This window comes from Triturus cristatus, chromosome 3_1, assembly GCF_964204655.1.
Source record: "Triturus cristatus chromosome 3_1, aTriCri1.1, whole genome shotgun sequence".
Taxonomy (NCBI): domain Eukaryota; kingdom Metazoa; phylum Chordata; class Amphibia; order Caudata; family Salamandridae; genus Triturus; species Triturus cristatus.
The window spans coordinates 1038413421-1038438100 of NC_140583.1; the positions used below are offsets into that span (position 1 = coordinate 1038413421).

General features: G+C 42.4%; 1 protein-coding gene across 1 annotated transcript in view; it reads right to left on the reverse strand.

Moving 5' to 3' along the window:
• LOC146861459 (ficolin-2-like) overlaps window positions 1–24680 on the reverse strand; it is a 470803-nt gene that overhangs the window by 237047 nt on the left and 209076 nt on the right. The window lies entirely within an intron of this gene.

Consider the following 24680-nt stretch of genomic DNA (forward strand, 5'->3'; position numbering starts at 1 on the left):
TTGTTTCCTGTGATTAACCCAGATAATTCGTATTGTATAGTCTTAGACTATCACCATTTAAACAGTCACACAGTCCAAAATTTGACCTCATTCTCAGCGCTAGTGGATCATCAATGATTTTGCAGGCTCCCACAAGGGTACAAGAACAGTCCAGGTCTGTTGGCAGCCAGAGTTATGTCAATTTTACAAGAAATTAACTCAGAAGCTCTGTCTTGCGTTAGTGATATTTACATCAAAGATGATGATTTAAGCGTATATTTGGGCAAAAAGGATCGTATTATTCTGGGATCAACTGATCATACCTATAAATTTAATTTTCCAAACTCTAAAATTGTCTAAGTGTCCTATGCTTGTGATATAAAATATCAATTTGAAGCAAAAATCTGGTACCACATTTCTTAGATAAATGTGCTTTATTGCAACACCAAATACCTTAAAAAGCCATTCGCTTTTATGATTTCAAAATGTTGGTAGAACACAGATTATACACAAAAGGTTAGACCATTGTGCAATTTAATTAATTCAGATTTTTCTAATAAACATTGTACTTCTGAACATACTAATATTCTTCAGAATTTACAGGCAGACATACTTCAATTTTAACACTTACATACTTGTGTTAATTCCACTGATTTAGTAATCCACACAATTGTATGTTATAATGGTCACACATATGTTTTATGTAATGAAGTGGTCACAGTGTTGATTGCTTATAAATCACATTTATATTCCAATTCGGAAACTCATTTTACATTGACAGAATTGTTTTTTGACTGCAGTTCTTGAAAGAACGATTTTTGACACAAAGGGAAACGTATAATTAGGGTGTCTCGTATTCCGACCTTAGAGGTCGTCACCAAGGCCAGTGTCCCAAAAGCGAAAACCTTGCATCCTAGATGTATCCAATGGGCCACTTCTTTAACAGCTACTGATGGTGATTCATTTTTTAACCTAATTTGAGAACTCTGGAATATCTCCAGTATGAACAAGAACATCCAATTCCACTGAAATATTGCCTCTAGATCAGTAGGCTTTCACAATCTATATGAATGGTTCAGCCCAGCCACAAGTACTCAGCTGTATGTGCTGCACTTAAAGGTATACCTTGGGGACATTTCCTCAGATGACCCAAGTATACACAATCCTAATATGATCCACTGTGGTGTAATAAACCAGCTACACCGGGTATAAAAGCGTAGGAATCATGTCCAATCCGTTTGAAAACATAAAAAAGATGACACTACAATAAAGTTAAGAATTTACTAAAAGAATTGCAAAACTACTAGAGATTCTTATATGTGTCACTCCTAAATGTATGTGTAAATGTTATACATCATGCTAAATGCATTTGTCATGTATTTTCCCCAAGAAAAACACGCACTACAGTAAAAATATGATCAAAATACTTGTTTATCTAATTAAGAACCCTTAATTATAAATTATCAACCTTTATTTGCCAGACACGGGCTACCAAAAACATGCCCAATCCAAGATGGCCACTGTTAACACCCTCCATGGAGGGTTCGATTCCTGATTAATCAAGGGGTTTCTGGTTTTTACAAAAATATGAGGTAAATGTTAGTAGTAGTATTTTGATTATTAAGAAATATTTTTCACACCTATAGTGAGCCACATAACCAAATAGTTACAATTTGGGAATTACAAATCCCAACAAAACGGCGCGCACATTGTGCCAAAATCAAGTTTTCAAACCATACAAGCACTAGTCTTTTAACAACAATGCCACCATGACTTGGCGATTTACAGAATATAAAAACAGCGCAGAGGCAGAGACACGCTAACATGCAGTCGAGCCTGGGACTTACAGGTCACACTGACAGAGGGATGCTGAGAACAGTAAGATTTACCTCGTTTTCCCTCCTAACAGGAAGCCGATTTGGTGGTTATTTAAAACAGATCCAGCAGAGAGAAAATACTCTAATCCTAACGCGATTGGCGTTTCTTCCACTTTTCTCTCCTCATTTTTAGGGTCCTACAGGCCCCTCCACCCAGACAGACCATGGGGCATATTAGTACTACCATATAAGTATGTTGATATGTCTATATGTTTGTACAACGTTACATGTTGAGTGTGTGTTTACTGTCACAAAGCTTGTCCAGGAAGATGAGTGTTTTTTTAAAAGGTGGTGGTTTTTTAAAGGTGGTGTTTTGTAACTCTAGACTCTAGACTGGAGATTTGTGTGATAACAACATGAAAACAAGCACTACTAACTGTTCCTTTTTAATAATATTAGATCATTTTCTTATTTTATTTTGAAAGGCACTGACAAGATGAGTGTGCCAAAACGCGAATACCAGCACCTGCCCATTGAGGCAGGATGTATTTTTCTAACCTGCATTTCTTTTTCTCTAATACAGATACTATGTGTTCATCAACAATCGTATGTATATAACCAAGTGCGCTCAATAGACGCACGTTATTAGTCTAATTTTTCACCTTAATTTAGGTTTCTGCACGGTGTGGTACACGTGGGGCTGGATCCCATGCTGTCCTGAAGAGGTTAGGGGATACCTCGAAACATGTTGACAAAATAATAGGCAATATAACCACATAACAGTTACATTTTTCCTGTTATTAACCCCTTTTTATCTTACCAGCTAGGAGTAGGAATACATTGTTAACTCACTAGTTAGGTATTTTTAACTAACACAAACACCGCTCCCCCAACACTGCACAACACATAGTTTCACACAAAAAAGTGCTCCTACGTAAATCTCGCAAGTCGTAGCACGCCCCAAGCAGTAGATGCTTGGGATGGCCCCAATGAAGAAACATGTCACCTAGGGGCAACCCTGGGTGAGTGAGGGGACTCTAGAAAAGCATTTTTCTTTTCTAAATTGTTGAGGCTCACCAATTTGGTGAACCCACTGTCTGTTGACTTAGGCTAGTTTCTCATGATCCATTATCTATGGATCAATTGAGTGTACTGCAGTTAAAGGTGTCATGAAGTTGGTGCATTTTAGGCATACAAAACATATACAGAAACTTTAGGTGACCGTACCACTTAGCTGGCTGACTTAACCCATAGTTCTGGCTTTGCAGAATACGGATTCTGAATTCCCCGCACTTATAGTGTTTGATTCCTATAACTGCATCTAGGCCTTTATTGATAATTTGCCATATTGGTGTTTGAATGAATTCAGAGATTCTAAAGGAAATTCAATAAAGCATAAACTCCTTTGGGGAAAGGTGTTGGCTCTAAATGGTGATTTACCATGGGCTCATTCATTGAGCCACCAACGTAATGGTATACACTTTGCAGGGATGTTCAGACTGTATATGTGGCTGCGATTACTCATTCACATACAATGATAGATGGTGACACGAGGGCTGCAGTCACTGCTTAGGCTAGTGGCGAACCCTTATCTAAAGGCTATTCAGCTAAAAAGTCTTATCTAATGTTCACTTAGCCCGCATTCTTGAGGTGGGTGATCAATTGATGCCCAACAGGCCCCACAGGTTAGAGTTTATAATAGCAACTCATGAGGTTTTGGCATCTCCCCATGCAGGTATGGCAGCTACAGTTTCTTTATTATTGAAACAATATTGGTGACAGACCAGGAGGTTTGTGCTTTGTTGTAAGATTTGGCAACAATCTAAACGTTCCACCAATGCTCGCCCACTGCTGACATCATATTAATTACAAAAAAAGGTTTCGCTTGGCACATTGTGCACTGGTGCCTGTCCTTGCTTTCCAATTTGCTCGAACTGTGATTTTACCACCGCTTGCTGGTTGGAAGAGAAAAATGACAAGCTTCAATTGATTTGATCAAGTTACACCATGTGGCCAGTCCACATTAGTAGGCCACAGGGGTTTCTGGGTAGTTCCTTGTTACCTCTCTCTACGCTGTAAAGAGATCCCCCTACATACAGTATCTTGCTCCTCCCCAGCCGGAGTTTTCAGATGCTGAACTTCCGATTCTTCCCATTGATGATGGAAACACAGAGTGTGCTTCTGATGTGAGTTTGTGGTGTTCTGCTGCTGCTATTTGCATATTTTAAACCAATTTCAGAGGCATCTGCCATATCTACTTCCAAAGCTGATGTCCCTATTTTATTTCAGACTGCCTCTGGTTATTTTGTCAACATTGATGATTTTCACATACCTCCTTGCATGATATGTGAAGACAATTCCCTTGGCTGAAAGCTACTTACCTTATTCCCCCTTGGTCCTATTGCTGATTTTTCTTTCACTATTTTTTCTGTTCCTTTGGATTGGATTTATTACAGTTTTCTTTCTACTATTGAATGGATACTATCTCCCAGATTGTACTTCTCCAGGACTGGTAGCATAGGTCCTTATTCCCCATTCCTCATCACATATGGTCTGAAGAGATTTGTCCCTTATGAAAATTACTAATTTCCCTGTCCGTGATGTTATTGTATATGATAAGGTTTCCTATGAGATTTTTGGTCTTAGAAAGACATTGCAAATATTGTATGATTTTAAAGTTGTTATGGATGACATTATTACCCCAGGTTCCCATTTCTGATTAATGGGATGTTATGACTTTTACTAATATGCTTACTTAATTAGAATCATACACTGTATTTGAAATTGAGGATTCATATTTGGATTATAGTGAAATGTTTTGTTGCCATCATTATTCACATTAGGCCTGGGCAGAGTTTGCAGAGTGCCGAAAAAACTCCGCAGAGCACCGTGGAGTTCATCAAACAGTGGAGTGCAGTAAGTCGCGCTGCTTGTGCGGATTTTTAGCACTGGGAGTTTGTCCTGCTCTGTAAAATCAGCATGAACAGCACCATGCACATTGCCAGAGGGCTTTGCTTCTTTCTGCCATTTGAGTAGATGTTCTACTCGAGCGGCAACTTCCTAAACGCGAGCGTCAGGTTTCTCAACGGGAGCAGTAGTGAACTGCCGCGACCACCCGTGCTGAGAGATCTCACTGGGAGGTGGTCTAGCGTATGATTTTCCTCGCTCACGCTCGCCAACTTGATACAAATGCAAAAATTAATGGCTAAAAAAGAAGCCACCTACACTGTGCTTCATATTGAATGTTTAGAAAAAGTTAGTTTTTGGTTGTTGAAACTCCAGCTGCCATTTGGTCGATCCATGGTTTAATATCTCATCCAATTACCACGTTTCATTTCACATAACATCTTTTGCATTTTCAAATAGACAGATATAAAGGGATTGTTACATATTTTTTACACAAGGCTTGGTTTCTCCTTTTTCAGTACGAATGTATGCACAAGAACAAAGAGGCCCTTGTTAGGGTACGTGATTGTGTAACTTCCTGAGGTTACTCAGTGGTATACAGAAAGATTACACTTTCTTGAGTGTGTAATGCTTCCATACCTAACTCTGCATGTTATTTGAAGGATGTCCCCATACAACTGATCTATAATTAATTGTTGTTGCTTTCTAATAGAACCTGCCTAATTTTAATTAATCAAGGTGGTTGCAGGATGAAACAAGATGTCCTGTATGTAGTCACTGTTTCCAGGTTAGTCATATGCTTTATGCATGTTCTGTGTCCTCCCACATATATTATCAGAAAAGTTACTTTGTGGCCCAAGGTCCCAGTAACTCAAATAAAATGTGATCAGTTGAGCAGACTCAAAGCCTTATTGTTTCAAACTGATGTGGCTCTCACATCTGCCCAAGAAACCTTTGATTTGAAAGTTGCATGTTCCTCTTCCACCTCAGCATTTCGGTGAGCTAGTACATCATATTTTAGATGCTTTTGATACAGCTCAAGTGACCCACTTTTTTGAAGCAATTGGGGCATGACTGCTTTACATATTTCAGACTGTAATTGGGGTTATTCTGCCCCTTCTATGCTCCTGGTTTTCAAATGTTTATGGAGGCATTACTGTTACTGGAACTGAAGGAGAATTGGTCTCTTGCCTTCCGGCACATAAGGTTTCAGAGAGTGCAGCCTTTGATTTGCTGTCTATGGTGCTCATTAAAGTACGAGCTTGACTTATGTCTTGCTACGCAATTGTCGCAGTCTCCAGATATGAATCTGCTTTTGCCTCCTTTGCATTTGCATTGGCTGTGTTGTCAAGTGATGCTGATTCCTTTGCTACCATATGCCTATTATGAGCTGTCTTTGCCAATGTCTGATGCACCTTTGACTTTAGGTTTTCTGGCAGCTGGGCACTTGTCTAATGCCTCACTCCTGGCTCTATCACCTTTGCCACCTGCTGAATGGGCTGGGTATGATTCTCTTCGGGACTTGAATCTTGCTTTACAGGCCTCTTTCGATGTGATGTCTGCGGATCCTTCCTGGGCCCTATTGACACTAAACAATACATTTTTAATGTTCAGTTTTTATGGGCTTTGACTTTGCTTCTGCTTTTAAAGTGTTTTTATGTAAAGAAAGGAAATATGTTTGGTAATATTTGATTCTTTGGGAGGATGTGTGTTGATGTAAAATGTGTATAGCTCAGTTAATTTATATTTTTGCCATTGCTGTATTAATGATAGTGCTTTCTTCAGTGTTGCTATTTCTGGCCAGTGAGTGTGCTTGCCGTAGGCCACCATTTGTCTTTGTTCTACATGCCATGTGGCCAGGGTCCATTTTGTGGAATCTGTGCCTAGAGGCCTGAATGTGCTCTCTTCATTCCCCATGGCTTCTTGCTTGCTGTTGTTTGGCCTTGTGACTGGAAGCCATTTTGTGCATCCAGCCAGTGTGTTTTTTGCCAGGGGCTTGTATGTGTTCTTTTTATCCCATGCCCCCTTGCTCACTGTTGATGTTTGACCATGTGGCACTGGTTAGCAGCCATTTTGTGCATCACCCAGTGTGCCCCTACCAAAGGTGTGCATGTGTTCTTTGTTCCTCATGCCTACTTGCTTGCTGTTGTTGTTTGACCATGTGACTGGCAGCCATTTTTGGATCCACCCAGTGTGCCTTTGCCATAGTCTTGCATGTGTTCTTTGTTCCCCATACCTCCTTGCTTGCTGTTGTTTGACCATGTGGCTAGCAGTCATTCTGTGATTCCACCCAGTGTCCCTTTGCTATAGGCTTGCATGGATGAATGTGATATCAGTTTAATAATATGCTTGCAGATCATAGTAATATATGTATATTAAGAATATGATTTCGATGAACAGTGCTTATATGTTACATGTTTTTTTTATTTTGTGCCTACTTGCCTCACAATAGGTTTCTTATCATCCTCCCTTACAAACATCAGCAATTATTGATTATTTTATCTTAATTTGTAATTGAAAGAAATATATTTTTATTTTTTAATTATATTTTTTTACATTTTTCAATCAGTTTAAATTAAAAAAAACTATTTTAAAAATGATTGATCTATTAAAATTGTATTGCATTTTGCTTTGGTCAATCTATCCATCCATCCATCCATCCATCCATCCATCCATCCATCCATCCATCCATCCATCCATCCATCCACCATAGGCGCACAGCCTTGCAACAGCATTCAGTTATTTTAGGTATAAATCCATTTCCTCCTGGACACCCTGGCTGCGGTGCACTGCAGGTACATCAGCCCTTTTGGGCCCTGTCGTGTCTGCCTAACATCACATAGTATGAAATGACTATCTCCTTAAGATTGTTCGTAGATTCCGGCCTGAACCGCCTCCCATTTAAAGTGGGAATTCCATCCCAGGGACCGTCTGCCAGTTTCCACGGTCCAGCCTCCGGTCTCCTAGCACCTGACAATCTGGCCCTCATGAGACTAAACTAACCAAAGGTTCCCATGTGGCGCCGCTAGCATTGTGATCTAAGCCCCGTTTGCTCTCCTCGCTGAATTCCTCCATCACGTCCCCGACCCCTGCCTGGGTCGCTTGGTATATCCACGTCTCTCTATGGTGGGAACAGACATCAGCCCGGACGCCTGCTTACCTGCACCTCCTTTGTGCAGAAACATGATATGTGATAACATGGAGCCTATACCTGTGAACCGCTTCTCTCCCAACCTGGATCCCACTGGACATAACGCTTTCCGAATCAGATATCCACTGAACGTATCGGATATTGAGGGAAAAAACCTCAAACATAGACTACTTAAAACACATCTGGAAACCCTTTTCCCAGACCCCTACTTCTCGATCAGAAAGGGTGTTACCATAAACAACCTCATCCTCCACACAAAGCGGCATGCTCAAGAGCGGAAGGCCTTCCACTCTCTGCTCAATATCCCCACTTCCCTGAAAACGCCACATGGCCTTAGACTGATAGTGGTGCCCTCTTCGGATTTCAGAGCTGAAGCCACCATCTCCCTCTACAAAAGCGGAACCATCCTTATACAAGCCTCTGACCGCAATCTAGTGTTATTTGACAAACCTTTCCCCACCATCAAGAATTCTGTGGCTAATGCTAATTCCGCCCCACTCGGAAGGACGGGACCCCCAGGGGTACCCCAACCTTCGTAATCTCTATCTCCTACCTCTCCAACTTCTCCACCTCTATACCCCCAGCCCTCGCAATCTCTATCTCCTACCTCTCTGCCGACATCCTCAAATCCCACATCTGAGTTGAAGGGCAACCTTCTACCTACCCTTACTCTTAATAACAACTCACCTGCCATACATGCATTGTGCGAACAGTGACAGCACAGTCATTATACTTTTCTTCTTGCTCCCTCCTCCACTTTATTAACAAGCCCTAACTCCCCTAACGCCACTGCTGACAGCATTGCCTGGAAGCTCCCAAAGACACCTTCCTCCAGTCTAACTTATAACCCCATTAGGCTCCCACCGGACTCCAGGGGTCTTGAAATGTCAATCCCTTCCTCCCCAATCCGACCCATCCCACCGTGCTTACAACTCCATTGCCCAGAACCCCATCCTTCTAGGTACTTTCAGTCGCCAACCGCCCTATCTTCCCTTGACCTCACAAGCTCCTCCCCTATCCTACCCATCCCTATGAGTGCACAGCTCCATTTCCCTGAATCTCTTCCCTCAGGACTCTCTCAGTCGCCATCCACCACATGTTCCCCAGACCTTCCTTGCACTCACCAGCTCCATGGTACCCGGGACCTAGCCTCCCAACCCCATCCTCATACCTCTCTTTAAGGCCGTCTCAGAGAGATAGCACGCTGCCTACAACAACTTAAGACAGAGGTCTGCAGTCTACTACTTATCATGGAGGCTCTGTCGTCTAATTCCAGATTAAGCTGCTCCACCAAGAACATTTTTCATCTTCGTTTGCACCCTGATTGCGTATGTATCAGGCCCCCCTCCGCCCACTATTCTCGGCGGTCACCTTCTCAAGTCACCCACACACCTCATAGGTGGTCCACCGTTCTGCTCCCCATCGACCCGGCTCGCCCCTCTAGGTGTAGAGCCTCCCTGTCGGATACAGATATTCATTCTCTCCAACATTCCTATTCTCCCGCACATGCCCCCACCATAGTAAATGTGCAACAAATTGAATCCATCCCTACTGACTCCTTCAGGGAACCTAGGACAAACACCAGAACCTTAAATGAGAACAACCTCACAAGAGTCACCACAACTCTTACGGCACTAATGGACACAAATGCGTGCTCCTAAACTGTAGATCGGCGGCTAAGCACGCTGCGGATATTGCCAACCTCACCCTGGCTCAGGATGTTGACCTTGTAATGCTTACAGAAACATGGTTAAATGATGCAGCTGGCACCTACCTGGACCTTCTAAAACCTCCCAATTATGATATCATTAGGTCGGACATATCCATTGGTCAAGGTGGAGGCATAGCATGCTTACAACGTAGCAATCTTACAGTGAAAGTACTACAGACTGACCCCTTGCTGTCTTGTGAATACCTATGCTTTGAAGGGTCTGGTGTCAATATTCACTCCTGCAAACTGCACACGTTTTACCACCCGCCTTGAGACAACCTTCCTTTCTCAGAACTGATCATGGACATTATCACGGCCAATGCAGACTTCCATGGCACTTAAATCTTCCTGGGAGATTTCAACCTCCACTGGAACAATGTAAACGATGGGGTGGTCAATTTCCTCAAATCCTTCCTTCTTGACCTCAACCTAACCCAAATATGTGACAGCCCCACTCATATCAAAGGAGCTACCTTAGATCTGATTATTGGCAAGCCCAATTCCATCATCCTTGACTCGATGGACAGACCATTACTGCATTTTCTTTTGCATTCTTGATTCAGTAAGAGTATGTAAAGCTCAGCCTAAGAACCCAAAACAGCTGAAGAGCTGCCTACGTAACATCAACCCGCAAGATCTGACTGCTCTCTGAGAGAACACCCTGCCCCCGCCACCAAACATGTCTGATGTTCACGACCTTACGGCCCACTATAACCACGCAATGCTGAGTGTACTAGACTTGCACCATTACAGCTCAAAAGAATGTCCTCTAAACGCTCTAAATGGACAGTCTTAACTCCGAAAGAAGAAACTTAAGGCTGGCTGAAAGGCAATGGCGGTCATATCTCTCCCTTGAGCATCTCTACCACCTGAGATCCTTGAGAAGCATATATAACAAATGCATCAGAGGCTCGAAGGCTACAGTTTTCAGAACTCAACTTGACCAAGCAAAAAACCCTCTCAAAAAATTGTACGAACTCATCAAGTCCCAAGCCAATAGTCATCCTGAACCGCGCGCCTCATGGTCAAGTGGCACTGCCTAATTGTGAAGAATTTGCAGACTTCTTCATTGCTAAGTCTAGTAAGTTTGAAGCTGAATTACGATCTGCCCGGGACCACCTGATGAGCAGTCCACGGACCTCCCCCTGTCCATTAGGCATTGCTATCTCTGACCATGTGCAACCCGTCCGCCCTAAAAACAATGCTTCCTGGAGTCTTTTCCAAACCCTAGATGAGTGCACCATACGCAAAACATTATCAACTCTGAAACCCTCCAATCATTACAGTGACCCTATGCCATAGAATCTCTTCCCGGAAGTTTGATCCTCCTTACTAACATTGTGGGCTAAGATCATCAATGCATCACTTCAGCAAGGGGATATTCCAGACTGCCTAAAATCGGGGCAGGTGACGGTCACGCCAATTCTCAAGAAACCAACAGCGGATCCTACGGACCTGCATAACTTTCGCCCAATCTCCAACATTCCCTACCCTGTCAAAGCTCCTTGAGAAATGTGTGCAGGCCCAACTCTGCAACCACATCGACTATTTCAAACTCCTGGATCAATGCCAATCTAGTTTCCACCCAGGCCATAGCACAGAGTCGGCACTAACCACATTGTTGATAAAGTGCTAAGAATGCTGGACCACAGTGAGTCGTGCCTACTGATCCTTCTTGACCTCACTTCAGCATTTGATACTGTCAAACACGACAACCTAATTCACCTTCTGGAACACAGGATGTGGTTGTCTGGGCCGGTGCCTAACTGGTTCTCTTCGTTCCTCCAGAATAGATCTCAAAGCTTCAAGACTAACCAAACCCTGTTGCAGCCTGTACCGGTTAGGCTGGGGGTACCACAAGGTTCTGCACTCTCTCCCACGCTCTTTAACGCTCTGAAATCATCCAGCATTCACTATCACATGTATGCAGATGACACCCAACTTTATTTGAAGATCACCTCTACTGAGGACATTCAGTCCCTCAATTTAGTCTTGCTGGAAACACAAAGTTGGCTGACACAGAACCACCTGAAGCTAATTGCCCTAAAAACAGAATTCCTCCTAATCTCACCCCACGAGCAATCTCCGGTCATGGAGCAATGGCTAAATCAGCTTACTGCTCTCAACTGTAGACCTCACCTTGTGGACTCGGCATCCTCGCTTGGTATTATATTAGACAAAAATCTAAACATGCAAAAGCACATCAGCTCCATCACCAAAGGAGCGAATTTCCAACTCAGCATCCTAAGGAAGCTCAAACCCTTTCTCCCTTCTCATGACCTAAAGGTTGCAGTGCAAGTATTAGTGATTGCAAAGCTGGACTATGGCAGAGCAACACTCGGTGGCTTGCCCAGAGCAAACACGGCTCATCTTAGGGTGGCCCTCAACTCTGCTGCTAGGCTCTTAACAGGTTCTAAAAAATGCAACCACATCTCTCCGGACCTGCTGTCCCTGAAGTGGCTCCCATATGAAGCTCAGATACATTTGAAAATTGCATGTATGGCACACAAAGCCATCCACTTCGAGACCCCGCTTTACCTCGCTCAGAAACTTGAGCTCTCTTTTGGTACAAGAGACTCCAGAAGTGCCAGCACCCTCCTACTCAAATCACAAAAATTCAAGAAAAAAAAGACTTACAATCGTGCCTTCTCAGGCATGGCGCCGAGGATCTGGAACTCTGTCCCCCCCGAAGTCAGGGTGATCCCTTCCACTGTGCGCTTCAAAATGGAAGGTAAAGGACTCTTGAAGAAATAGTTGCCTCAGTCCGCCTTCCCCACTTCACCTGGGGTCCTGAGCCGTGGCTTGTAGCCCAGAGGTTTTTGCTGCAGTGACTGTTGGACATTTTTAATAATCTTTTGTACATTTTGCTCTGTTGACTATGTATGTTTGCCTATACCCTTCCTTGCTGCATTATCTGTAAAGCACTCTGATACTCTCGATGGGCATGTTCGTGCTACATAAAACTTTATAAATAAATCAGCATCCTTATTTTTTGTGTGATCATTCCATTTCCCCATGAACCACATTGCCTGCCATAAGCGCACACTAACCTTCATTTTTTAAAAAGATTATTAGTTCATTTACCCATGCAGTTCCCCGAGTGCCACAAGTGTCTCCTTCAGAATGGATATGGACATAATGGAAAGAGGTCTATCTGTATGTTATGCTATCCTGTTTTGAATTTAAATGTAATGGTATGATGGTGTGGTTTGAATTGACTAATTTATTACTATCTAAGTAGCTAATCACATTCATATTGCCTTAGTCTGTACTAATTCAAACTGCAACAATGCCATGCTTCATTAAATGTTTTTCTTGCTTTGTTGCTTTTAGGTGTGCAAGAGAAGAAGAGACATCTTTTGCAGTACTGCCAAACAGAAGACTTGTACAGTGACATCAACCCTCCATTCTCTTCCAGTTGTGCAGCTGAGTGCCGCTGCCAACTGGGAGCTTTAAGATGGCCCCAAAGAAAGTTGCTTCCAAGAAAGTGATCAATGAGAAGAAGCAGCTTTCCACCAGTGGCATGCCGACCAAAATCATTTTCGGGAGTGCGCCTGCCAGACTGGCCCTTGAGGAGGAACCTTAGAGTAGCACCCCTACATCAACAGCACCACCCCACCTAAGCCTGGATCATGTCTGTAATGAGGCATTCACTGCAATCATGGCGATGCCGACGAGCAGTGAGGCTGTATTGGATGTGCCCCTTTCACAAAGTAGTACCCAGTCATTTCTTGAAACAGCAAAGTGGACAGCAGCCACAGCCAGCAATAGTACATCTTCCTGATGTTGAAGCAGAACAGGAGAGCGAGCTTCCTGTTGAGCATTCTTTGAGAATCTTTGGCTCCCAGTTCTTCAGCAAGGAAAAGGAAGGGCTCCATCTTCTCCAAGCACGTCTTCTGATGATGATGATAGGAGCATGGAGTAGACCCCGGCAGAGTCTACGAGATGCCAGGAGCAGCAAAGGGAAAAGCATTAGAATTATAGAAGGTGATGATGAGGAGAATGACATTGTGGAAGGTGACACAGAGGAGTCCGACATTACTATTTAACCTTCTCCAAGGGATTTGGCACAAGTAGCACCGCCAGCTCCCATATTTGCAAAGCCCCAGCTGATACCTGCACCAACCCCTAGCTCAGTAGGAATATGCACTGCAGAGAGGCAATCGACGACATGCCAACCTACCTCCAGTTCTTCTTTAGGCATCGGCAGCGGCCCAATAAAAAAGGAATTCTCCCCAGTTTGAGACAATTTTACAGTTAGCACACAGGAGGAGCACATTGCAATATGCACCATTTGCGTCATGAATGTTCATCGAGGTAAGCCTGGTTCACATTATGGTACTAGAGGTGAAACAACCCATATGAATTAACATCATGCAATATGTGGGATGCATACCTTTTAAAAAACTTGCTGAATGTAGTCATGGTGAGGAAGGTGAGGAGAGCCATGGAACATCAGCTACAAATCCAGTTATGGTCAGAGGTGATGATGAGGAAGAAGAGGGTGACGTCCTCACGCAAATCACCCTCCTCAGCTACTTCACAATGACACAAGAAGACGCAGAGTCAGATGGAGACACCAAGGCATAAGGTCATTGCCCCACCACGACACACACTGAGTCTACCAACACCTACTTCTCTAAAGTTGCCTGCATCAGTGGCCCTTGAAAAGAAGAAGATACAGGCTACTTACGGGCATGTTTAGGCAGGAGGGCCTTACGAATAAGCCTGGGCATAGCTCACGGATTTGTACTCCGTGGACTTCCGCGGAGTGAAAAACTCTGCCGGATTCTGTGGACGGTGTATGCATGCAGTTGGTAATGACGTTATGTATATTGTACAGAAATAAATTGAAGTGGTTTTACAGGAAAATTATTAAATCCCGGTACAGTAGGTGGCGTCAGAGCCTGTGAAATACTCAGTGTGAGGCTAGTGTGGTCAGCCTTATCTGTTTGTATGTTTTTTAATTTTAAAGCAAATGCTTCAGTGCAGAGTCAGACCCAAACTACATCATGCCGAGACAGACACCCCATGCCCGTGGCCCCTTTTTCCTACATAAGTGGAGGAGGGCTGGAGTGCACCTCAGTGCTGGCAAGGAGTAGAGAAGTTCTGTTTGGTCCACAGCTGTTTACGTCTTGAAAATCAGCTACGACCCATAATTTTTTAACACAGCGCACCTGTTCCTGCTTTCCCCACCCACAAGAAAACCAAGCCCAATCTGGGTGATGCTATCGATCTTGGAAGGATCAAAGGTGAAGTTGTGTGTTCCACTGCGTTTACAACATGTAGGAGGGTAGTAGAGACAAAGAGCTTTACAGCAGATGCTCATTTGGTATGCTATCTGCACTTGAGCATTAAGGAACCAGGTTGTTGTTGTGACTCGGTCGTGACACTTCACGGCACCCAGTTCCATGTGTGACACACAGATAGCTCTAGCTTACACATTAGGAATTGGGTGCTTACTCACTGCATCAAAAATAAACTGCAACTCTTCTTTGCAAGGAAGGAAGCTAAGATGATCTCCGATCTGCTGCTCTCCAGTCCCAATATGAATGGGCATAGTGCCACTCTAAAGTTGTAATAATCACCCACATATCCCGGACTGCACCCTGTTGCTAGTGGATTTAATTCCTGTCATCACTGCGCTTAAAAAGCCCACTTTTCAACATAAAAATCATTCCTCTCTTTAAACTGAAAGCCACCTGTCAGAGAGTCTCAAGCTCCAATTAATTATTTAACAGCCCCACCACATGTCAGTGATCAAGGAGTCTGGTGTTCGACGAGCAAACAACCACCACCGGTTTCATGCATTCCAATCGAACAAACGAGAAAAGAAGGGCAGTCTTTTCCTTAAGGCAAAGTCAACCATGAAAATAAAATGTAACTATATCAAGTGCTTTTAAATGAATTACACTTTTCAATGCACCGTAACAGAAATAATCACTCATGCAAGAGCAGAAATGCAATGCATTGTGATCGCGAAAGTGGAAATTACATTTCAGGTAGGGTGTCGCTAAGCACCACAATAATTATTTACATGAAATTTGAGGTCACGACACTCGCATTTAAAAGACAAAACTTTTAACGTCCACATTGCTTACTGTATCTGACAACAGCCTTCTGCATATGTAATTCAGCTGAGTTCCCTACTGCTATCCGCACTGGGCTTCAATTTCAGGCAAACTTGTCACTAGTGACTAATTTACTGTGTAATCCAAGAAATCAAACAAAACACTGTTCTTCAATACATGTACAAAGCTGCTGTCTCTTCGCGCATGCATAGAGGAAAAGGGACTGGTGTGAGATGAAAACAGTACACAAGCAACCGGTGGAAGGTCGGAAATTGGACCGGCTTCGGAACGAGCATGCCACAGTGAGTAGTGACTTTTCCCTAAGCATCATCACCCATAATTCACAACCTACCAACAACTATATGCAAGATTTGAATGAATGGGTGGGTGGTAAACTCCGCTACACTGTGTTAACATAGTTTTTGCTTAACTTCGCATTCCAAGTGGAGCACGTAGTGGGTGAAACTCCGCAAAGTTCCGCCCGCAGAGCAGAGTTCACCACCCACACTTACTAACGAACGCAACCACCCAATGGCACGTTTGCACAATGGGAAGCTGGCAAAAATTTTAGCGCTGGACCTCCTCCCTTTTTCTATTGTGGAAGGAGTGGGATTCCTAGAATTTGTCGAAGGCATCTGCCCAAAATGGAAGGTTCCAAGTCAGACCTATTTTGCCAAAGTTGTTTTTAACGGTGCTGCGTCACGATGAGCTGCAATTGGTTGGACAAGCTTTGCAGAAAAGTTTTGTTCACACTTTCAACCTGACGGCAGACATGTGGACCAGTTGTCAGGTAACTGATTACATTGGCATCACTGCACACTAGATCTCCTTTGCAGTAATAAAGCAAAAGCTATCTACAGGTCTTGGCAATGAAAAAGAAGGTTTTAAGAGCATTCGGTGGTATGCAACAGTAGCCATGCTCGCCATGGAGAAATCACATACAGCTGCAAACTTCTTGGACAAATTTAACAACAAGATGTCTGAATGTTTGCAACCAAGAGGTCTCAGAATTGGCTTTGTTGTAACAGACAATGACAGTAACATAGTCAAGGCAATGGCAGATGTTGGCTCTTTCAGGGTCCTTTGTTTGGGCAATTGCATTAACCTGGCGGTGCAAGACATTCTAAAACAATAGACATAGTCAGCAACAAACTAACCTCCTGCAGAAGAATCTGCACTCATTTCAGCCATGCTTTTAAAGCCCAGAAGCAGTTGGGGATCATTCAGCATGCTAATAGAGTACCAGTTAAAGCCCTTATACAAGAGATGCTAACACGCTGAAACTTGACCTATTACATGTTGCATTATCTGTTTGAGCAGGACAAGCAGTTTAATGACTATGTCATTTAAAGAGGAAGGGATGCACTTGGGAAAGCTATGACCATGGATCCAGATAAAAAAGGCCTAGTCAAATGCCTGACACAGATTCTACTCCTTTTTCAGGTTTTCACACAGGAAGATAGCAAGGAGGATAATATGGTGGGGCAAGTTATCCCGTTGTTGCATCTGCTACAGGACCAGCCAAAGAAGGTGCCTGAAAGTTTTGCACTTCAGCTCTGAACGAAAACACAGAAGTGCATGCCTTGGTTGAGAACCTAATCCTTTTCTTGGCTTGTAATACAAGGCTGAAAAATGACATCATCTTAATCAAAGAGTTCAACTTGCCACACTACTTGATCCACAATACAAAGAAATTCTTCCCAATTTCATTCCTTTTTCTGAAGGGGATGTTTCAAAATACAAGAGGTGGATTGTAGAGCATGCCAGAGACATGGAAGAATAATGGCTTGAACTTAGAGCCCACTCTGCAGTTCTGGGGTGCCTTCCTCAACTTCGAGAGAGGGCAGTCATGTCTCACAGCTGCCAACACCAGGAGCCAGAATACCGGCAACAATAGCAACAGAAGTATTAGACCTAACCTCTGCATTGGATTGGTATCAAATGGCAGGGTTTAAGTTCAGTGCAGAGGTGATGGCAAAAGAGGTTGAGCAAGTGGCAGCATCAATGACCATTCATAGGATGTCTCAGGAGTATTTGAATGATGCAAAAGATGTCTATGTGGATCAAAACCTATTGATGTATTGGTATGGGAAGATCTGTCAATGGCCACAGCTCAGTAGGCTGACAATAATTTATCTGGCTTTTCCTATGGCCAGGGCATCTGCTGAGCATGTTTTCACTGCAGCTGGTGCAGTTCTTACAGTGAGAAGGACCTGTCTTTCTCCGCAAAACATGGAGAGATTGACTATGATCAAAATGAACCACATATCATACCACACATTTACACCATCCCTGAAACAGCACAGGAGCAGGAGGATTGGTCAGAATCAAGTGTGTTAGCTGACCAACGTCTGGGTGAACCACCTGAGTTTGAGGATCAACTCCACTTCCTGGGCTGAGTATGCCACTGCCACCATAGAGCTTTTATATTATTTCTCATTGAACGTCATTCTTTGCAACAATAAAACAGCTAGTCGAACATTCTTTTTGTGCCAGATTTATTGTGCTCCACCTTTTTTAGTCACATATATGGCAGAATTGCAGGTGGATCAGTGTGCAGTGAAGAAGCCTCCATAATTCCTTCATGACATTGGAAACAATCTCTGCCTCCCTCACATACCTATCCTTTTTTGCATCACTTAACAGGGCTGTCCCAGAAAAGCGTTGATTTACAAGAGTGCCAATACCAAATTCTGATGTATTGCTTGTGTCAAAGGTACAATTGTGCACCTACTACCTAACCTACCCCTGTTTGGATTGGAAGAGGTAACTACAACTATTGCAACAATGAGTGAGTGATGATTGATGACTTATAAGGTGTCAGGAATTGATGGAGGGTGTTCACTTAATGGTAAACTCTATTTTGATGAATTGCAATGTTTGATACCTGATGGGTGAGCATTTTTTTAGAAGGTGATTGGCCGTTACAAACTTACTTAGTGAACATTGACCTCTATACGGTCCACTCCCCTCCTAGAAGGGCTGCCCCAGAAGATCATAGGATTTACAGGATTGCCAAATTCCAATGTGTTGCTTGCATCACAGTTGAGATGCAATTGTGTACCTACCACCGCGTTTGGACTAGAACAAGTAACTATTGCATCAATTAGTGATATTTTATTGAGTGATTGTGAGTGATAATTGATTATTCATGTGGTGGCAGATAGCGAGGGAGGGTGTTCAACTAATTTGTAAACTTGATTTCAATGATGTGCAATGTTTGGGCCCTGATCGGTGATCATTTTCCTGAAGGTGGTTGAACTTTTCACACAGCGAGAATTACTTGCAGGGTCTACTCCTTTTTGCTGGTTCTTCAGAAACCAGACCAGTCACTTCAGTTAACAAACACAAACCAATACAAAATACTGAAATTCTGTTTCTCTACTTGTTCTTCATCAACAATGCATTACACGTCTATATTACTCGTATTGGGACTGGGATCGAGTTACTGAGAGTCAGGAAGAGGATGTAAGGACTCGGACCAGGGCTATCTCATCAACAGCTAGAAGGAGCAAGTTATCGACTCCAAAGGAAAACCATGACTCCTCGGACTTGCACTCAGCTATGTGGAATGGAGAGAGGTGTGTTGATTTGGAAATGCTGCTGAGTGTGTGTGTTGTACTGGTGGCAAAAGTGAAACTCTGAGCCCTCTTGCTTTTTGCTCTGCCTCTGAGTCTTCTTGGTACAATCTTCATTAAGCTTACCTTCTTTCTGTCTTTCTCCTTGACTCTACAATATAGCTTCTGCTTTACAATTCACAGGCCTTCTTGTCTTCTGCATGAATAAAAGGCAAAGCTGAGCTCAACACTCCTGCTTACCTACCGGACCGGTCTAGACAGGCACCCAAGAGTGACAGTCATTATCAAGGAGAATGCAAATGCACCACCCAATTTGGCAATACAGTATCATTTTTCTTTTAACAACCATATGTTTAGAAATGGGTGGGTCCACTCTTCCATAATTGGATTTTTCAAACCTAGAAGAGAGAACATCTAGATATCTGATAACTTTTGTCTCTGGGGCAGAAGAGCTGTATGCAATGCATTCAACTGTACTGTGTCATACTAATTCCTTTGTTTCCTTCCACAACAGATTGATGATTACGATGATGATGTGCTGCTCATCTCCCAGATGAATATTGTCCTTGTGTAGTGTTTGTCTTTGTCACACATATCCCATATCCCCTTTCCCATCCATTCATCAAACCCCAAACCCTCTTCCCCCATGCTGTGTGATTTATTGAGTTGTAACTTAATTTACACCATAAATGGATCACACACTTGGTGGGGCAGATGTGGCGAAAGCGGCACCAACTCATTGCAGGATCTTCTTTTACCTAAGCAATAGCCCACACTGGCCCCATTTACCCACCCACACATAAAACTGATCCATATTTTAGATCTAGAAGAACATCATTGGTCAGCATCATCATTCAGGCCTTGTGTTGCATAAATGCTTAACCATGTCCACTCCAGACTTTGAGTCCACTTTTTATGACTCAAGGATTTCATAACTTTAGTTTTAATTAAATGCTGGGTCCCCATTGTTCAGAAGAAGTCACTATTGCTACTTTTGTATATAACTACTATCAGGTGGTGTCATGTAGTAGTCTGGTCTAAATTCTTTGTCAAGGCTATGATATAACATATAACCCACTAACTCAGTGTTTAATGTTAATTGAGTTGCCTGCGATGGATACTCCTTACAATTATACAGTTGGAGCTCACCTGGGTGGGAGTGTAACCTCGCTTGTGAAGTTGTGATGCCTTCCCTGTCATTGCTTCATCTATATTCAGGTAACAGAACCATGGAGTGAAGTGAATTAGTTAAGTTAGTATGTAAGCAAATAACTTCTACTGGAGATAAGTAATCACTTATCTAGGTTGTTGTAGGCAATATAGGTCATGGCAGCATCTCTGGTCAAGATAGGTACAGAGGGTTATAAGATAAGTGCTTATAACTAACTATAACTAACCAGTATACACTTTTATAAACAGAATAAAAAAACAGGCTGCCCAAAAACACAGCAGCGTAAAGTAAAGGTAAAACACAAATAAACTACTTCAGGCAGAAAGTGTGGTAAAATAATTTTTCCCCTTTATTTTTTACAAAAAAAACAACTTCTCCACCCACAATAGGTCCACCCCTCTCCTCAAATAAATTGACCTATCCCCAACCAATGTTCAAGAAGTAGTCCAAGGGGAAAAAAACAGTCCCAACTCTCTTCCCATACTCTCCACCCACAACATGGACTTAGCTGGTTGAGGCTCTGTTCTTTACTCCCTAGACAACTGTCGAGCCGCTGCAGGAGGCAACACTGGAATTGCCTTTCCAAGTGGGAAAGGTGGCAGCAGTGGCAGTAAGGGCCCCTGAAAGCTGGCGAGGGTGCCAGCAATGTAAATTCTGGGAGTCTGGAGTCTGGGACTGGCTTGCTGAACTGGGGCCTGGGTCAGAGGCACTTCTTCCGCCTCTTTATTCTCAAGGGCCACTAGCCACCGGTTTTCAGACGGGATGGTCTCTAGCCTCTGCAGTCGCCACTGGGTTACTGTCTCCTGCCTGGTGAGTGGTGCTGGTAAACCAGCAGGAGTAGCTATATCGAATAAAACAAAAAGAAAAAAGACAAAATGTAACCAATGTTCTATGCAAACACTTGTTTAAACTCAAGCAGTGGGTGACACAGTCGCAGAATATTGCTGATCCCCTAGGGCCATTGGAATTTGATGTGAAAAGGATTAGGTGAGTCACAAGGCCAATTTTTGTTTACCCTCACATGTCTCACATAAAAAGCACTGGCTGTCTGGTGGAAAAGAATTAAGGCAGAAAAACACCAGATTTAAAAAGCAGTGATTGATTTTATTTCTTTTAAAGGCTTTTTCTGGTAACTAAACTGGCACTTTGAGTGGAAAAATAAAAACAAATTACCTTTCATTAATGAGTAAGGTGTTATGCACCATGGAGTACAATTTGTTGTGCTAAATTAATGGAAGCATGCTAGCCAGTGCATCGGGTACTTTGCTATTATCTGCAGCTGGTGCAGCGGTAGGTGACAATTATCTATATTTAATTCCAATGGCCCTGCTCTTCTCCGAATGCCTTTCACTTTCTACCCAGACTCCAAAGAGGCAGTTGAATAATAAATAAGATACTATGTCACACATTTCACATATAAATACGGATCTTATTATCCTGTCTGCTGTAAGTAGACGTTGGGGAAAATGATGCAGTACACTACAGGGAAAGAATGGGCTATATAGATTAAATTTTGCATGTTCGTCACAGAATATCCCATATTTGTTTATTTTTTGGTAGGCTGGGAAGGAAGAACTTAGGAAATAATAAAGGAGTGAAGCACTAAGAGGCAACTGAATAGGTGAAGGAAAACATACCTTGTGTGTTCAGTTTGCAATGCATTGACATATTTGTAAACTAACTGAAGCACACACACATTTCACAGCCTACACTGCAGTCACAAATTGAACCATACTGCACTTCGGTCATGTGTGGAAAATGCCATGGGCAGGGAGGGGGTGATGAATGGTGATGGGTGGGATACATAACTGCCTCACTTAACAAGTACAGTGAGTCAAGAGATTAAAACAAAAAGTTAAATATCCTCCATTTTGAACCATATCTTTGATTTAAAAAAAACAAAGCAAACAAAGTGGTGAGCCGCATGCTCCTTTCAAGAAGACCTTGTTTGTTTATTCATCCAAGCAATTATTCATTCATCTTTTTATTATTCTATATTCACCCATAGGCATCATGATTTAAGCTTTACTTTCTCTCATCCAGTCTTTCGCCAACATTTCCAATCCATTATCCATCCATTCAGTATTCACCCTTTCTTTCAGCCATTCTTTCACCCATCCATCCATTTACTCAATACCCATCCATGCATCCAGTCAGTCAGTCAGTCAGCCTGTCAATATTCTTTTATTGCATAATTAAATTAAATCATTACAATGTGTGTACAAAAGCTTAAATATAAATCTGGTTTTATCAAGCGAAAAGACTGTAAAAGTTGCTATCACAGACATAAACAGGGTCAAGGATGTAGCACATGCTAAGCCACATTTAAGTAGGTGCCATAAAAGTTGTCAGTTTGTAGACAGAGTTGAGGCTAAAATCAGATCATTGGTGTGCAAAAGTTGCATGGCTGTGCAAACTATACATGTAATGCATGTTGTGATAGTTGCAAGTGTGGATAAAATCAGTTTTATATAATTCCCATGAAAATTTGGAAGTCACAAATAATACATGAGGATAGATATCCACTCAATCCTCTTCAAGGTAGTTTAAGTGTCCGAAACAATGCTTAAAGTGCATGCAATCTAAAAGCCATAAAACAGATTGTTATCTAATGGTATGCTGGGTGAGTGGCTATTAAAAAGCATTTAAAAGATCTATCCTAATGGATATTAAAAGCCAATAATACAAAATGCTAAAATTCAGTTGTTTTTGGTGATCCTAGTTAGAGCGGAGATCAGTCTTGTTAGTGTATTTAATTAATACATATAACAGCCTCATGTATTTGCCAAATATTTTCAGGTCACATGGCTCCCCTATGTTAAAAAAATTATTTGTAACCTCTATGCAGGTTTGTGTCCCGTGTGTGAGGAACAAAGGTATTAGCAAGGTGCGACGGGCATTCAAGAGTGCTGTGTCCCGTGTGTGAGGAACAAAGGTATTAGCAAGGTGCGGCGGGCATTCAAGAGTGCAGGGCAGCATCACAAAAGGAGTCTACACTCGACTATCATGGAAAGGGAATACCATTTTGGGATCATCTCTTTAGTCTGTAGGCACATCAACCTTGCTGCCATGATTTGTTTTAAATATGTCTTGCCAATCGAGCGCCGGAGGTATGGTCTCAAATAAGGCTGTTCGTGGGAGTCGTATCATGTGGCTACTGCATCAAATACCAGAGTGCTCTTTGACTTTAATTTGGAAAAATCAGATAGCATTGCCTGCATTGTTATCTGCCTTTAAAAAAAAAATGTAAAGGCCGAATGTGAAAACAGTTTGTTGTTAAGCACTTACCAAAAACTTTTGGGAATGTGTCCACTGATCTGTTTAAATAATTCGACCAAGTGTTCATCTTTAGAGTGAAAATCTGATGGAGGGCTGCTTTCAAGTTTCAAGGTCTTCTGTGGTGCTTCAACAATCCTATAGAAATATTTTAAGAAGGCATCCATGTTAGACCACATTTTGCGCCTTCAAACCCAATTCTAATCTGATCATGTAAGTTCTTGTGTGGTTTGGGACTCTAAAAATTCTCTGATATGCTTGGAGTTGAATTTTTTTTTATCAGGAAAGGCTTTGTGGCCGTAGTTGAGCGCTGGTAAAAGGGAGGCCTGGAGAACCCTTTCAATTGGTATTATTTATGGGCTCTCTAAAATTGTATTGAGTTGGCTTAATCTCATGGTGATCAGTGCAAACTTGGTTTTAAGGTGGCCCAAAGGAGTTTTAGTTCCTCAATTTGCTGACAGCCAAACGTCCAGATAGTTGTAGGCGATTATCCTTTGGACTTTTAGGGAGCCCAGACTCCAAACGTTGCTTGCCTTCTTGTTTGTACATTCAATAACTACTATTTTTGTTTTTGCCTCGTTGACATTAGTTATATTTGCTTCATTATATTTATGAAGGGCGTTCAGGTTTTTTTAATCCCCATTCGTGAATGGTCTAGTAAAACCTTATCATCAGCATATTGTAGTAACATGATCTTAGATATCCCGATTTTTGGTGAAATCAAATTTGCATGTTTTAAGGCCAAACACATGTCAGCTGTGTACAGATTAAATAAAAGAGGGCCCAGAACACACCCTTCCTTTATCCTCTGTCTGTCGGTGTCTTCCCTGTTGTGACTGTTTCAGAAATCTTAATCTTCACACAAGTTGAGGTATATAATGACATTATTGCCAGCAGCTGATTCTTTGGAATGCCCCAATTCTGTAGATTCTGCCACAATTTGTTCCTGTCCACTAAATTAAAGGCAGGTAAATAATCAATAAAACATGTGTACAAAGAATGAAAATTGTGGTTTAGGA